The 13,869-nt window shown below is 38.1% G+C and overlaps 1 long non-coding RNA gene across 2 annotated transcripts; it reads left to right on the top strand.

The window, feature by feature from the left end:
- Positions 1–3,146: 3,146 nt before the first annotated feature.
- On the top strand, positions 3,147–5,536 carry LOC121050294. Of its 2 annotated transcripts, none has more exons than XR_005802589.1 (4): positions 3,147–3,301; positions 3,473–3,520; positions 4,011–4,590; positions 5,458–5,536. It is a non-coding gene; the product is annotated as an uncharacterized LOC121050294 (long non-coding RNA). The 2 variants fall into 2 exon arrangements; XR_005802588.1 differs by lacking the exon at positions 5,458–5,536 and adding an exon at positions 4,803–5,009.
- The last annotated feature ends 8,333 nt before the right edge of the window (positions 5,537–13,869 follow it).

Genomic DNA, 13,869 nt, shown 5'->3' with positions numbered 1-13,869 from the left:
AGACTCGGAGGATATTGAATTACCTGCTTGCAGATTAGTTTAATCTTTACTTCAGCGTGTTCCTCTTAATGGAGTTGTGGCCAGATATTTCCAAGTTCATTTATGTTTATCATATTTATGGTAGGCATATGGTAAAACCTATTATGAGGAGACCCTGACTGTTAATTTTGGTTTCAAAGGTTATGGGTTCATTTTTGTGCAGAGGTTATGGGTTCATTTTTGTGCAGCATATATTTTCAGTGCAGTCGTCTGCTATCTTCTTTACAATGTAAGTTATATTTTGTTTCTTTTCTATGGCTTTGTTTCATCAGATTTTGGTGGTTCATTTAGAACAATAGAATCAACAGTATTCAACTTAATCACTATGCAGGAGTACAGTTATATCTCATCAAGAAGAATTGCTCACTTCTATTCATCCAAACCTCAGCCTAATCAGTTCACAGTATTGGTTCGTGCAGCTGCAGTGAAACCGTTGAAAAATTCTTTACAGAATATTACTCTTATACTTATCTTTCACACTCCTTGGTTCGTCGAACTAGCAAACTCCAACGTCTCACTGTAAGCCTCAGCATGATAATTTCATAGTTATTTTTGAAGGCTTAGGGATTTTTGTAATTTCTGTGTTTGTTGTTAGTTTCTCTCTTATATTATCACCTCAATTTGGTGCTTGCCTACCTAAATTTACTTTTAATGTGCCGACAGAGGAGAAAAAGCTAGTTCTTGTTTCAGATGTTTTGGTCTCCTATTCTTCTCAATACCCATTATTGATTCTTGAATTCTCGACCTGTTGCTGTTCTGGGTTCTTGATCGGATTCGGTTCCAAACAGAAATCGCTTTCTGGGTATTAAAGATTTATGCTTTATAGTTTGTTAACCTCTAAATTTGGGCTAATCTTATGATTGCTTGTGTGCTCTTTGTTGGGTGTCATTTCTATATGATTGTTCTTGTTCTGGGTTTATGTCTGTCGTTATCATGTGTTGTTTTTGGGTTCAGATTTCATTTTTTGATTTGTTTTCTATTGCTTAGTATAGTTGGATTACCAAGTTTTGACTGTTTCTGATATGGGTTGATCGCCAAGGATTTTATCATGATTTGCTTAGATTTCTTGCGTTTACACTAACATATACGATTGATTTTGACGTCTACAGAGGCCATGAGTTCAAAAACGAGGGTTTTGGTCCTGGCACAGTTATTTTATGTGATCAGGTACTATGATTGCCTACTGATCTTGACCTTCCTAAATATTGACTTTGAAATTTTTGCTTCTTAAAATGCTCTCTTTTTGGCTGGTCAGTTTATCTATTTGTATATGTACGTGTTTAATAGCTGTAGGTTTACATTTGTTGGTATGTTCTGTTCTACCATTGTTGGTCTGTGGCATTTCACATTTGTATGATTGGTCCGGTTAAATACTGTGCTCTATATAGAAACAATGAACTATAAAGTAGTAAGAAGATTTAAAAGTGTACATAAGAAGATTTAAATTCCATAAACTTATGCTTTGCTAGTTGATGTTGTAAATAGGACTATCTTAGCAGGTACAACGGAGTAAATTCTTGTAAGAACTGTAATTTGCATTTGATTAATTGAACGCCTTTATCTCTAATATTTCTACAATCTCTTTACAGCTTTTTAAGATATATAATACTAATATATAATGTATTCACTCATCTCTACATTATTATATGCAGGTTCTTACTAAGGGTAAACAAAAAGATGTACTTAAAGCTGCCGGTGCATTGTTTTCACATATTTGTGAGGTTTAGGCAAGGTTAATGTGCATCACATTTATGGACAAGCTAGTATCGTGGGGGTTAATGTTGGGATAGAATGACTTTGTTGGATATATGGATGAATGTATCGAATCTTTACATAAATAAATGTGTTTTGGGTTGTCATTTGGATCCCATATATGCAGAATGTAGGTCTTTTGAATGTCTCTCGGACCATTCTATTCCAGCTAAAAACTATTGTCCAATAATTGATCATCATAAAATGCCTAACAAAAACTGTTGTATGAGTCATTTAACTATAATACTTTAAGGACTAAAAGAACGAGAAAGCCATTGTCCAGCAAAACAACAGACAATGGTTTTTTTTAGAAATCTATAGTATCAATAATAGATAGACAATGAGATTTGCAAGTACATATTGTCTGATCAAGCCTTCAGACAACAGCAAGCATATAAGCCCCTGTTGTCTGCCACAGCCTTCAGACAACAGTAAGTATATAAGCTGCTGTTGTTCTTCGTGGTATTCAGACAACAGACATCATAGTAGTTGCTGTTGTACTAAACTTTATCAGACGACAGTTTTTTGGTATTGTCTGATTATGTATCAGACGGCATTGAGATAGACAACAGCAATGCCTATAATCAGACGACAGTGAAAAACTGTCGTCTGATTGAAAAATTGGTGTAGTGCCCTTAAGCCTTGATAGCATTGATTAAAGAAACTGTCGAATAGAAGGGAGGGACATTGAGCCTAAACCCCTTATTACAATAAGTAGCTAGAGAACATCCTGAAATACTATCATGAGTCTCTACTAAAAACTCGTACTCAACAAAGCACCAACTAGCAAAGAGCGCTCTACTGGAGACTCTATTTGCTTTAACTGCTTGAAAGCAGCGGTGACACTACGGAAAGATAACTTGATCTGCAACCCGACTACAGCAAAGCATAATTACCGTACGCACAGCTTTCCCATCATGATGCCACTGAAATATACATCCAGTGACACTTAGTTTCTCTCTACCACTAGGAGGCAGCGACTATTTGACGAAACAAGGAACTCGCCGCCTACCTAGAGCAGACATGTTACTGCCACTAGGAGGTTGCGACCATTTGCTAATGCAACGAACTCGCCACCTATCCAGAGCAGACAAGGCACATAGAATGCATAAACAGGCACCAAGCCCGACTAGCCCTACACCACTACTGTAGGGACTTATTTTTAACAAAGCAACAACCATAAACAACCAACAGGAAATAAAGCAACTAGAAATTAAAAACCACCAGCAAGGCCTAGAATCAAAAGCTCGGCCCAACCACCATCTCCCCCGAGGACCCAATGTTGCAGCACACCAAGCTTGCAGCCGACGCTGGGTGACTGAAATGGAATTGGATGTTACTCAGGGAATCGGTGGCGTCCTTCAGGGAAGGGTTTCTGCAATTTCAAAATGACCCGTCGCAGAGTCGGCGGAATGTCAAAGTCAGAAACCCTACCGTTTCAGGTCCGTCCATGGCGAAATTGAGCTTGGGCGACCAAGCTTTCTTTCTCATGGCCTTCATCGCCTGCACGGTATGAGCTCAATTAATCATCTTTTCTGTTTCTACAATTTGATTCTTTTAGTTGTTTTATTGACTCAATTTGTAAAAGTTTGAATTCGATCATAACTATGAAGATTTTATTTTTATGAGAAAATAAGCAAATTTTGTTGATATGAGCATGAGTTGAATTCATAGTGTGCAGACTTCAGTGGCATTTACGAGCCTTGTAATTGTAGCTCTCCCGACATGTGTAAGTGGTCTGCTTGGCTCAAATTCACTTTTCAATTTGAATGAAACGTATTAAATAATTGTTTTAGAGAAGAAGTAAGAGTTTTAGGGAGTTGTGACTTCAGCATAGGATTTCCTTTTTCGGGTAGGACCATAAAACCTGAATCGATTCTATTCAGTTTATCCATGTCTTTGTAGTGTTTGTCATTAGCGCTCATATTTTCGTTGTTGGCATGTTCGGTGTGACAGTCATGTCATGATTTTAGTGACCTTGGTTCATTATAAGCTTTGCTTTAGCTGGGCAGGATCCCAGAAAATTTAGAACTGTAATAATAGACAAGGTTATTATTTCAAGATAATTTACAAAGCATCGTTGAATTTTCTCCAAAATTAAGAACGTTATACTTGACAATGTTATTATGTTGGTGTCCTTTCGTTGGTTTAACTGTCATGGTTAGAGATTGTCCAAGTTGCAGCTCCAATATGTCTCTTTTTTCTTGTATGTACTGTAGGCAATAGGGAGTGCTGCAACATCTCTTTCAAAGCTAGCAGATACAGGTCGTCAAGAACGCCCTAGTACTATGGCTGCCATTAGGCTCTTAGGAATGGAAATAAGTGATCTCACACTGGAATTGAATGACCTAAGGTGATCATTTTATCTTACTTTTTTGACTATATATGTTGTACAATGGTTAATTGATCAACCATTCAACCTTTTCGCATTAATTATAGCCCTCTTTATCATGCAAGTCATCCTCTTCCTATGGAGCACCTAACAATTTATAGTTTTATAAGATGGATGACTTTACTTGTTCATGCATTCATTATGCAATGAGATCTGTAAGGGGAAGATCATTGAGTCTAATCATTTTTTTTCTTTTTCCTTTTTCTTATTGTCTTCTAAAGTATTTATTATAAATGGTAATCTATTGTAATTCTCCCACATATATACTACATCAGGTTTTACATGAGGAATTACTTCCAAAGGCAATTGGTCATCAGTTATCTATGTCAAAACTTTCTAACTCCCAGTCCCATAGGCTTACCATCAACAAGTATTCTGCTCTTGAAACCGCTAGGAAGCTTCTATGGGTAATACCCTTTCTTGTAAACTTAATATATAAACAAAATTGATCACATAGTGCAGTCAAGTAGTTGTTAGTTTCTAGATTGCTTCATGACCTTCTCTGTTGTATTAACATCCATTTTAATAAATTGATAAGATTTTGGAATTGATAATCTTTTGGTTGGGATTTGGGACTTGTGAGTGATTAGGTTTCTTTTAATCTCTTATAAAATTATAGTCTAAGCAGTCATGGATAGGTGCCAACTTTTTTTGGACTTCTGCAGAAACTGCCCTGCAGCACAGCTCTCTTTGGTATTTGTTTTACCCTACTTAATGATCTTTAAATGTACTGAAATTTTGACATGTTTCTGTTTTGTTAGTTAAAAAAGGATCTGGAAAGTTTCATCTTATTCCGAAGCAAAGTGAATTTTCAGTGATTCTTCCAAATTTGGTCTACATTTGGGAAAGTTCCAGCATTTTTAATGTATCCTCTGATTTGCTGTTGAGAATATTTGAACTCCTAATTGAATCATTTATCTTCTGATTTTTATGTATATTGAATTGTGCATTTCAAATGGTTGTTTCAAAACTAATTTCATGTCAATTGGACATACAATGAATTTTTGGTCAATTTTCTAAGTTGACCATGCTGCTGAGATTTTTTTTTTATATGACTCATGCAATTCAGTCAGATTATGTTCATCTTTTTCCTTGCTGTCCTAAATAAAAATTCCATGAAAATTCAGTATGTTCTACCTTAATATGTTTACTATGAGTCTGCAAAAGTTCAAGTTCATGGCAGTACAAATGGACTTTAATAAATTCCCAAAGCTAAGTTGTGTATGCCTTAACATTCCAGTTCACTTATGTCTCCCTTTTGATGTGTGATGCAGATTGCTTGGACTCTTTCGTGTCGATTTTACTGGGAGATGAGAGGTTGCAGATTGTCATGTCAATTCCATATATATATATATATATATATATATATATATATATAAATGGTAGATTGCTTTGGAGTAATATTACTCTATAATTATTATTTGTTTTTGGGTTAGAAGTAGTCTAGTTTTGCTTGGTGTTCTCTTAAATTATGATATGAATTGGCTTCAAGCCTTTTGACTTTGATGATATAACAAGCCTTTTGTATTGTTCCAAAATGAATGATGTCCATATGGTTAACAATCAACACAAGATTACAACATATGTTGTCTCAACATGAAAATGAACAATTAAATCGTACCAAAATCTGTTGTTTCTTGTTATATCAAACAATAGAAGTAACAATTTATTTATATTTCAAATGTGCTTCAAACAACAGAAGAGTGAGTTTCTGACCTCAATCAAACTACACAACTACATGATTACATATAGTTATATTATCTATCAGACAACATAAATACTTAAAACAGTGGTTGGAATTCAATATAAACGACATAAAAATAAAGTCTGAAAACTATCTAGACGACAGATGAGTTATAATTTACCCAATTTTAAGTGAATTTCAAACAAGAATCAAATGTCTTTGAAAATGCATTCAGACAACAAATTGTTAAACAAGCCTTTATTTTGGTAACTTCAGACAACATATAAATGTGTTCTTATTACATGTCAGACAACAGCAGTTTTATTAAAACTGTAGTTTGTAGTTCATTTGAACAACATTAATCTGTCATTGTATGTGATTATTAACGACAAAAAGTCCCAAATCCTTCAGTGTTGGGTTGTTCAGACGACAGAGCTTTGTGAAACTATTGTTTTTTGAGTGAGAAGAGACGACAGATGATATCTGTCATCTGATGCCGTAAGAGACGGCAGCTGGATAGACAACATATAATTTACATATCAGACGACAGATGAGATATGCCGTCTGAAGGCTTTATTGGCATAGTGTAATTCACTACACCAATTTTTCAATCAGACGACAGTTTTTCACTATCGTCTGATAATAGGCGCTGTTGTTGTCTATCTCAATGCCGTCTGATACATGAATAAGACAATACCACAAAACTATCGTCTGAAAATGTTTACTACAATAGCAGCTGCTACACCTGATTCCGCCACCGGTTTTGGACTCCTGGGATCAAGGTCTTTAAGGTGTGCACTGGAGGCAGAAAGGGTTTCAAGGTATTGTATTCAGATTTAGGTTTTGGCTATTTGTTTTAGGGTTTGGGCTTCGTGTTGATAACGTGTTATGGAGGTCTCTGTATATAAAGGATTACAAGCATAGAATCAGAGTCTTATAAAGAAACATGGTCATACAATGATTTGAAGCAGAGATAATTGAGAGAATGAGTTGTGCTTTCATTGATAATAGGGGTCTCTGTATATAGAGGATTGCAAGCATAGATTCAGAGTCTTACAAGGAAACATAATCATACAATAATTTGGATATCTACGAAGATATCTGTGACGTCCCGAACCCGAATTTACCAGTTTACAAGTCTTTCGATGGGTAAACGACATTTACATTTACTTTTTGGCTCCGTTTCGACATTTTAGGGGGCCCTAAAAGTTGACTTTTTGTTCGGGTCAAAATTTGAGAAAATTTCCTTCATGAAAGTTGTAGAGGACGTTAAACCGAGCGCGTGCATATGTAGTACGTAAAAATCAGAGTTCGTATACGAAAGTTATAAGCGAAATAAGAAAGTTATTGTTTATGATAGATTGGTATAAATTTGAAAAGTTACTGTGGCCGGGTAACTTTTCTTTCTTTTCTCTCTCCTTCCCCCCGTGCTCTCTCAGTCTCTCTTCTGCAACTCTCTCTTTCTCTCTTCTGCAACCTCCTCTTTCACCACCTCTAGACCACCAAATGGCGAGCTGCGAGCATCGATGGACTCGTCTCCTCCTCCTTATCACGCATGTGGGAGTTGTTTGTGACGATTTGGCTGGAAATGTGGAGATCGAAGCCAACATTTTTACTGTAGCAAATTGGTCAACGCCAATTTCCGGCCACCTCCGGTCATAAACCCCGGTCCATTAGAAGCGCCTTGAGCCACTCTTCATGCTCGCCAAGTTTCATAACCCAGATCGAAGCATGGAGGAAGAAAGCATAATTGGAAAATTTCACTGTACTTCGGAGTGCTTAATTGTTCGGCTACTTCAAGGTATTTTCTGACTTTGTAACAGTTGAGAAAGTTATTGGAAATGTTGAGATGATGCTGTGGATGAAATTTGGTGGCCGGAGGAGGAGTTGGCCGCCGCATGAACAGTGTCACCAGAATAGTGCAACGGTGAACAATGCGGTGTATGAACAGTGATTTATATTATGTTTTTTTTAGCTAGTTAAATCCTATAATTTTTGTAGGGGTTGAATATGTGAATTTGGTTGGAATTGGAGAAAATTTTAATTGATTATGAATTTCTGGGAATTTAGGATTTCGATTATCGATTTACGAGAATCCGACCATCGGATATCTCTTGGTTCTGACTTGGAACCTTTAAGATAACGAATTGGTATTAGATGTAAAATTTGGGTTGAATCAGAGAAGAAGTGGCGAGATGATTTATGAGGATTTAATTTTGAGAATCGTATTTAATTGTTGAATAGTTATTCACGGAAAATAATTGTGTACAGGGCGACGTACCGAGCTATTGCTCGACGAAGGAACTCGTATGCATGGTCGCCTAAACAGTACAGTGAGTGGACATTTATTTTAAATTAATTGTGCATGCAGTATATTAGCATTTTCCGATTGAGATTTAATTTATAATTTGAATTATTGAGTTTTATGGTTTTATGAGATTTAGTTTATCGAGATTTATTTATGAATTACGAGATTAGTATTGAAATTCCTTCCCGAGGGCTTTTAGAAGATTTTTGAGATAGTCATTCATGAGTTATTGAGTTGAGGAATGATTTTCGGGAAGTGACTGATTCAGAAAAAATTATGAGAATTTTGGATTTCGAATATCGGTTTTTATGAGGATTCACGAGTACGAATGTTTCATCGAATATTTGAGCATGATTGATTTATCGAGATTTATTGAATTTTGAACTCTGTACTTATCAGCTTTGAAGTTAGATTGAGTTTTCTTTCCGAAAACATTTATTGATTTACAGAGTATTTGATTTTATGCTTTCGAGGATTTATTGAGATTTTGAGGTTATTTTCAGTTTCTTGAGGAGGCTATTCAGTTTATTAAGGAGGCCAGTTTTGGCGCATGCGTATTTTACCTAGTTGGCAGTTCCTTCTAGGTAATAGTCTGGTTGGCAGTCCCTTCCAAACTACAGCCCTGTTGGCAGTCCCATCCGATGCGTCACCTGGTTAGCAGACCCTTTCAGATGACATGAGGTAGTTAGTCGGCAGTCCCGTCTACTACCTGTGGTTAGTCGGCAGTCCCGTCTACTACATGTGGCTAGTTGGCAGTCCCATCTTTCCACCGCCTCCTATTCCGGTTGGCAGTCCCTTCCGATGCGTCATCTGGGTGGCAGTCCCTCCTAGATGGCATGAGATGACTAGACAGCAGTCCTTTCTAGTCATCAAACGAGCCTCATGAAAAGGATGTTTTTATAAGGATTGAGGATGAGATTTTAAGAGATTTCAAGATGTTTTTGTTTGTGATTGAGATTTCAGTAAAGAGGATGATTAAGAGTGTTTTCAAGATTGTTACTGCATGCGAGATTTTAGAGAATAACTTGGGAAAGCATTAAGTTTTACTTATACAATTGAAAGTACTTATTTTTCGTCCACTCACTCTAACAGTTTTTAAATGTTTTCCCCTGGGCCCTTCGGTTTCAAATGCCCAGTTTGCAAGCCAGTTTAGCTTGAGATCGAGCGTACTTAGGGTTGAGGCATAGCTGTCATAGCTTCCGCATTATAAAAATATTGGTCGTTTATCTTGTATTCTACCTTCTTGTACGCCTAAGAAATAGATTGCTCTGATAACTCTTGAGATTAATATTCTTAAGTTTCAGAATTGTTTTGTGATATGGGAGATGTTGTGATATAGGGAGCAGGGTGGCTCCAGGAGAATAAGGATGGATGATTTAGAAGTGTAAATGTTTTTCTACAGGTTTTTGGGTAGTCCACTTTTAGAGGGAGTTCCGCCAAATTTTTGGTAGAATTTCTTCTAAGGTGGGCCCCGCAAGGCCACTTTGGATTTCAAGGTGAAATCCGAGGCGGGTCCTGTCAATATCTCCAAGAATATCTGTAAGACTAAGTCTATTACAACTCAGACAAGTAACTACACTTTGGGTCAGACACAATCTAGGTGTCCTTAAACAGTTTTTTCATTGTCTCAATATTTAATTAACATATCAACAGATTATCGTGCGAAAATTCCAAACTTCGGCGCAAACTCGGAAATTCCAAACTAGATGTCCTTAAACAGTTTTTTCATAGTCTTAATATTTAATTAACATATCAACACTAAGAATATTTGTAAGACTAATCCTAATACAACTCAGACAAGTAATTACACTTTGGGCCAGACACAATCTAGGTGTCCTTAAACAGTTTTAATTTTCATTGTCTCAATATTTAATTAACATATCAACAGATTATCGTGCGAAAATTCCAAACTTCAGCCCAAACTCGGAAATTCCAAACTTCGGCCCAAATTTGAAAATGTTGGATAAGGTAAAAAATTGAGGTGATTCGAACCTTGGTTGCCCAAGGCATGTAAAAAATATCCCAACCATCCCTGTTGGAATGTTTTTTTTTTTTTTAATCAAAAGAAGAACTTCATTAAATAATGAAACGATTACAATGGGTTATGGGACCATGAGTATCCCACACTAGACTTCACACTGAAAGTCCATGCTGACACACTGATGGAGCCAATGAGGCCTCGACTCTAAACAAAGAAAAGGTTGACTAACTTTTAAAGCCTCCTTTGCTAACCGGTGAGCAATATTGTTGCCTTCCCGCTTTACAAAGTGACCACTACAAACATGAAATAATTGAACTAAAGACTTAACTTCCTCAATAATATGACCCTCAATACTCAAATCGTCAGAACTATCCTCCAGCGCATTAACCACGGAGAGGGCATCACCTTTAACTTCTAGACTCGTAAATCCCACATGCAAGGCGAAGCGTAAACCATGTAGAAGAGCTAGAGCTTCCACCGATCTTGGGGGGAGGTTTCCAACCTGTGGCACTGCCATAGCCCCTTTTAGCGAACCCACGTTATCTCTAAACACCACACCCAGGCCACAGACATTATTTTTAGCATCGCAAGCCCCATCAAAGTTCATTTTTAAACAACCCACAAAAGGAGGCCTCCAAAGAACTTGCCTTTGTATCGAAGAAGTGCCATGAACCTACCTTGCTCCCCCATTCTTCTCCCATTCCACCTGCCATTCACTAGCCATTCGAATGACAACAGCTGGCTCTAAAGCCTGTTCTCCATGTCTGTGCAAATTCCTATTACGCCACAGCCACCAAGATATAAAACCAAAGGTCTCCAGTTCAGTTCCAATGGAGATAGTGCTGACATGATGCATCAAGTCCAAAAAAGAAGGTTCTTGCCAAGTTTTATAAACCCCATGCAAAAAAGATCTCTTCCACACACTTTTAGCCTTTAGACAGTCCCAGAGAACATGCATGATTGACTCATGTAATGCTCCACATTGCCCACAACTTGAATCAGCCAACATTCTTCTTTTCTTCAAATTTTTTGCACATGGGACAAAGTTTTGGATTGCTCTCCAAAGAAAGATTCTTATCTTGTGTGGGACATTAAGATTCCATAACTTTCCCCAAAAGGCCTTACTTGAATTATGACTACATGAAGCCACATAACTAAACTTTTTGGTCTGCAAGTCTCGTGCTACCCAATACCCTGACTTCACCGTATAAACTTCATTCTTTGTATAGTGCCACACTAACTTGTCTGGTACCGTTCTTAATCCCAAAGACATGTTCAGTATCATATCAGTTTCATGAGGGAGAAACATGGCTCTTATCAATGGTACATTACAAGCTCCGGATTCAGTAAATAAAGATTCAACCTTCATATTCCCCTACATAGGTAAGTGACTCGATACCTTGAAAGTAACCGGGGAAGGCAACCGTCTGTCCTCTTTGATTCTCACTCTCTTCCCATTACCAATTCGCCATCTAGATCCACCATCAAGAACTTGTTCCCCCATAATAATCCCCTCCAAATGGTAGAAGGAGTAAGTCCTAGCGTTGCATTCAGAAAACAAGTCTCAGGGAAGTATTTTGCTTGAAGCAGCCTACTCACCAGAGAATGTTTCCCCCCAGAAAATCCTCCAGACAATTTTCGCTAGCATGGCTTGATTGAATGCCCTCAAGTCCCGAAAACCAAGGCCCTCTTCCTCTTTTCTGTTACATAGTTTCTCCCAAGCACACCAATGAATACCTCTAGCATTACCACCTTTCCCCCAACTTTCGACTGCAATTTTTTACACACTCCAATAGGCAATTGGAACACACTCATTGAATAAGTGGGAATAGCTTGAACAACTGCCTTAAGCTTAAGCTTTCGGAGCCGTTGCGGAAAGGCTTGAGGATGCCTTTGGACCCACAAGATAATTCACTATGACGGTGATTTTCGAATATGAGCACCTGCCCCACTTTTGTTTGTTTTGCGAGCTCCTTGATCATATGAGTGCACAGTGCCCTGCCAAATTAGGAGGGAAGATCACAGAGGAAAGGTTTGGACGATGGAAGACGCTCTCAAAAGATGTGTATTCTATTGATCCACACGGCCAATTACATGGGTGATCATTTGGTCTAATTCCAAGCAGGAAAGCATGGTCGCTGAAGGCACCGGAGATAACTCTGAGCTATATGATGAGAGGACGTGAAGAGGTTATGGATGAGGAAAATGTGACCCTTGGAAAGAGTTGGTGGTAATACAGGATTATATGAACAAACTACAATGCAGAAGGTTAGTTTGGGAGATGCCTTCTGGTGATGTTACAATGGATGAGTCTAACGAAGTGGATGTAGAGAAGGATAGTGAAGGCCGACAATCTACCGATGGATCTGGGCTTATGGCGCCAAATCGTTTCAATTTAGGGGCTTTGAAAAGTACACAGGGGCTGGGGAATTTTTCTAGTCAAGCCTTATTGAAAAGTGGAAAGAAAGGAAGTGGTAAATAGGTTCAAACAGTTGACACATTGGAAGCAATTACTAAGAAGAAAGGCAATGGAAAAGGGAAGAAAGTTGTAGATGATGGCGAGGTTTCTAAGAGGGGTACTCGGAAGATATCAACCTCTCCCAGTAAAGGAGGCAAAAGTAGAGGAGCTGGTTTTACTCTTTCTCCAAGTAAGAAGCTGGAGATTGGCTCTCCGATCAAGTATTTGAGGAAGAAGAAGGTGACTGATAATGACTTGAGTTTTGTCAAAGGGCACAAAGTGGTAGGACCCGTTAACCGGGCCCACCACGAACAATGAGTCTCTTATGTTGGAATATGCGCCGGCTTGGGAACCCGGCCACATTCAACGCCCTTAGGAAATTGTTAAGGGTTCAAGATCCCGATTTCGTCTTCTTAATGGAAACGAAAAAGAAGGAGGAACCAATGGTTAAGTTATGTGGGTCGTTAGGCTATTCTAATTGTAAGGTGGTGGAAAGAACATGAAAACAGGGGGGTGGTTTGGCGTTTTGCTGGAAAGATAATCAACAAGTAAACATTTTGGATGCTACGTCGGGCTTTGTTGATGCCTTGGTTGTTATAAGTGGTAAGAGGGTGCGGTTAACTGGCTTTTATGGCAATCCTGAGACAGGTGAGTGTCATCATTCTTGGGAGGTGCTCTGGCGACTCTCACATCTGTTTCCATATGAAGCTTGGTTTGTCTTTGGTGACTTCAATGAAATTCGTAATGATGATGAGAAGAGTGAACGGAGGCTACGTCCGGTTTATCAAATGGAGAGGTTTAATCAGGTGGTTGATGATTGCTCTTTACAGGAAATTGATTTTTCAGGGTCTTTGTTTACTTGGAGTAATGGTACCGTTTCAAAACGCTCGGATAGAGGCTTTATGAATGAGGCAGCGGTCTTGGCTTTTCCAAAGGTCCATGAATTTCATCTAGATGTTGGGGCCAGTGACCATCTTCCATTACTCTTTGATTTTCTTGGTATGGGTCTTCCAAAAAATCATGTGGGGAAGAGAAGATTTTTGTTTGAAAGTTTCTGGGTGAAAGAGGAGCAGTGTGGAGAAATTGTCCAGAAGGTGTGGAGTGGATATGCAGCTGGGGATCTACTCTCATGTCTAAACTCATGTGCTTTGGAGCTCTCTAGTTGGAACAGAAATGTTATTGGACATGTCCCAAAGAAACTCGCTAATGCAAATACTAGCTAATTCAAAACATTGGTAGTCATTTGACTTCGTTC

This window comes from Rosa chinensis, chromosome 7 (assembly GCF_002994745.2).
Source record: "Rosa chinensis cultivar Old Blush chromosome 7, RchiOBHm-V2, whole genome shotgun sequence".
Taxonomy (NCBI): Eukaryota; Viridiplantae; Streptophyta; class Magnoliopsida; order Rosales; family Rosaceae; genus Rosa; species Rosa chinensis.
The sequence above is the reverse complement of the archived record's forward strand: the minus strand, read 5'-3'. Positions and strand labels throughout refer to the sequence as shown.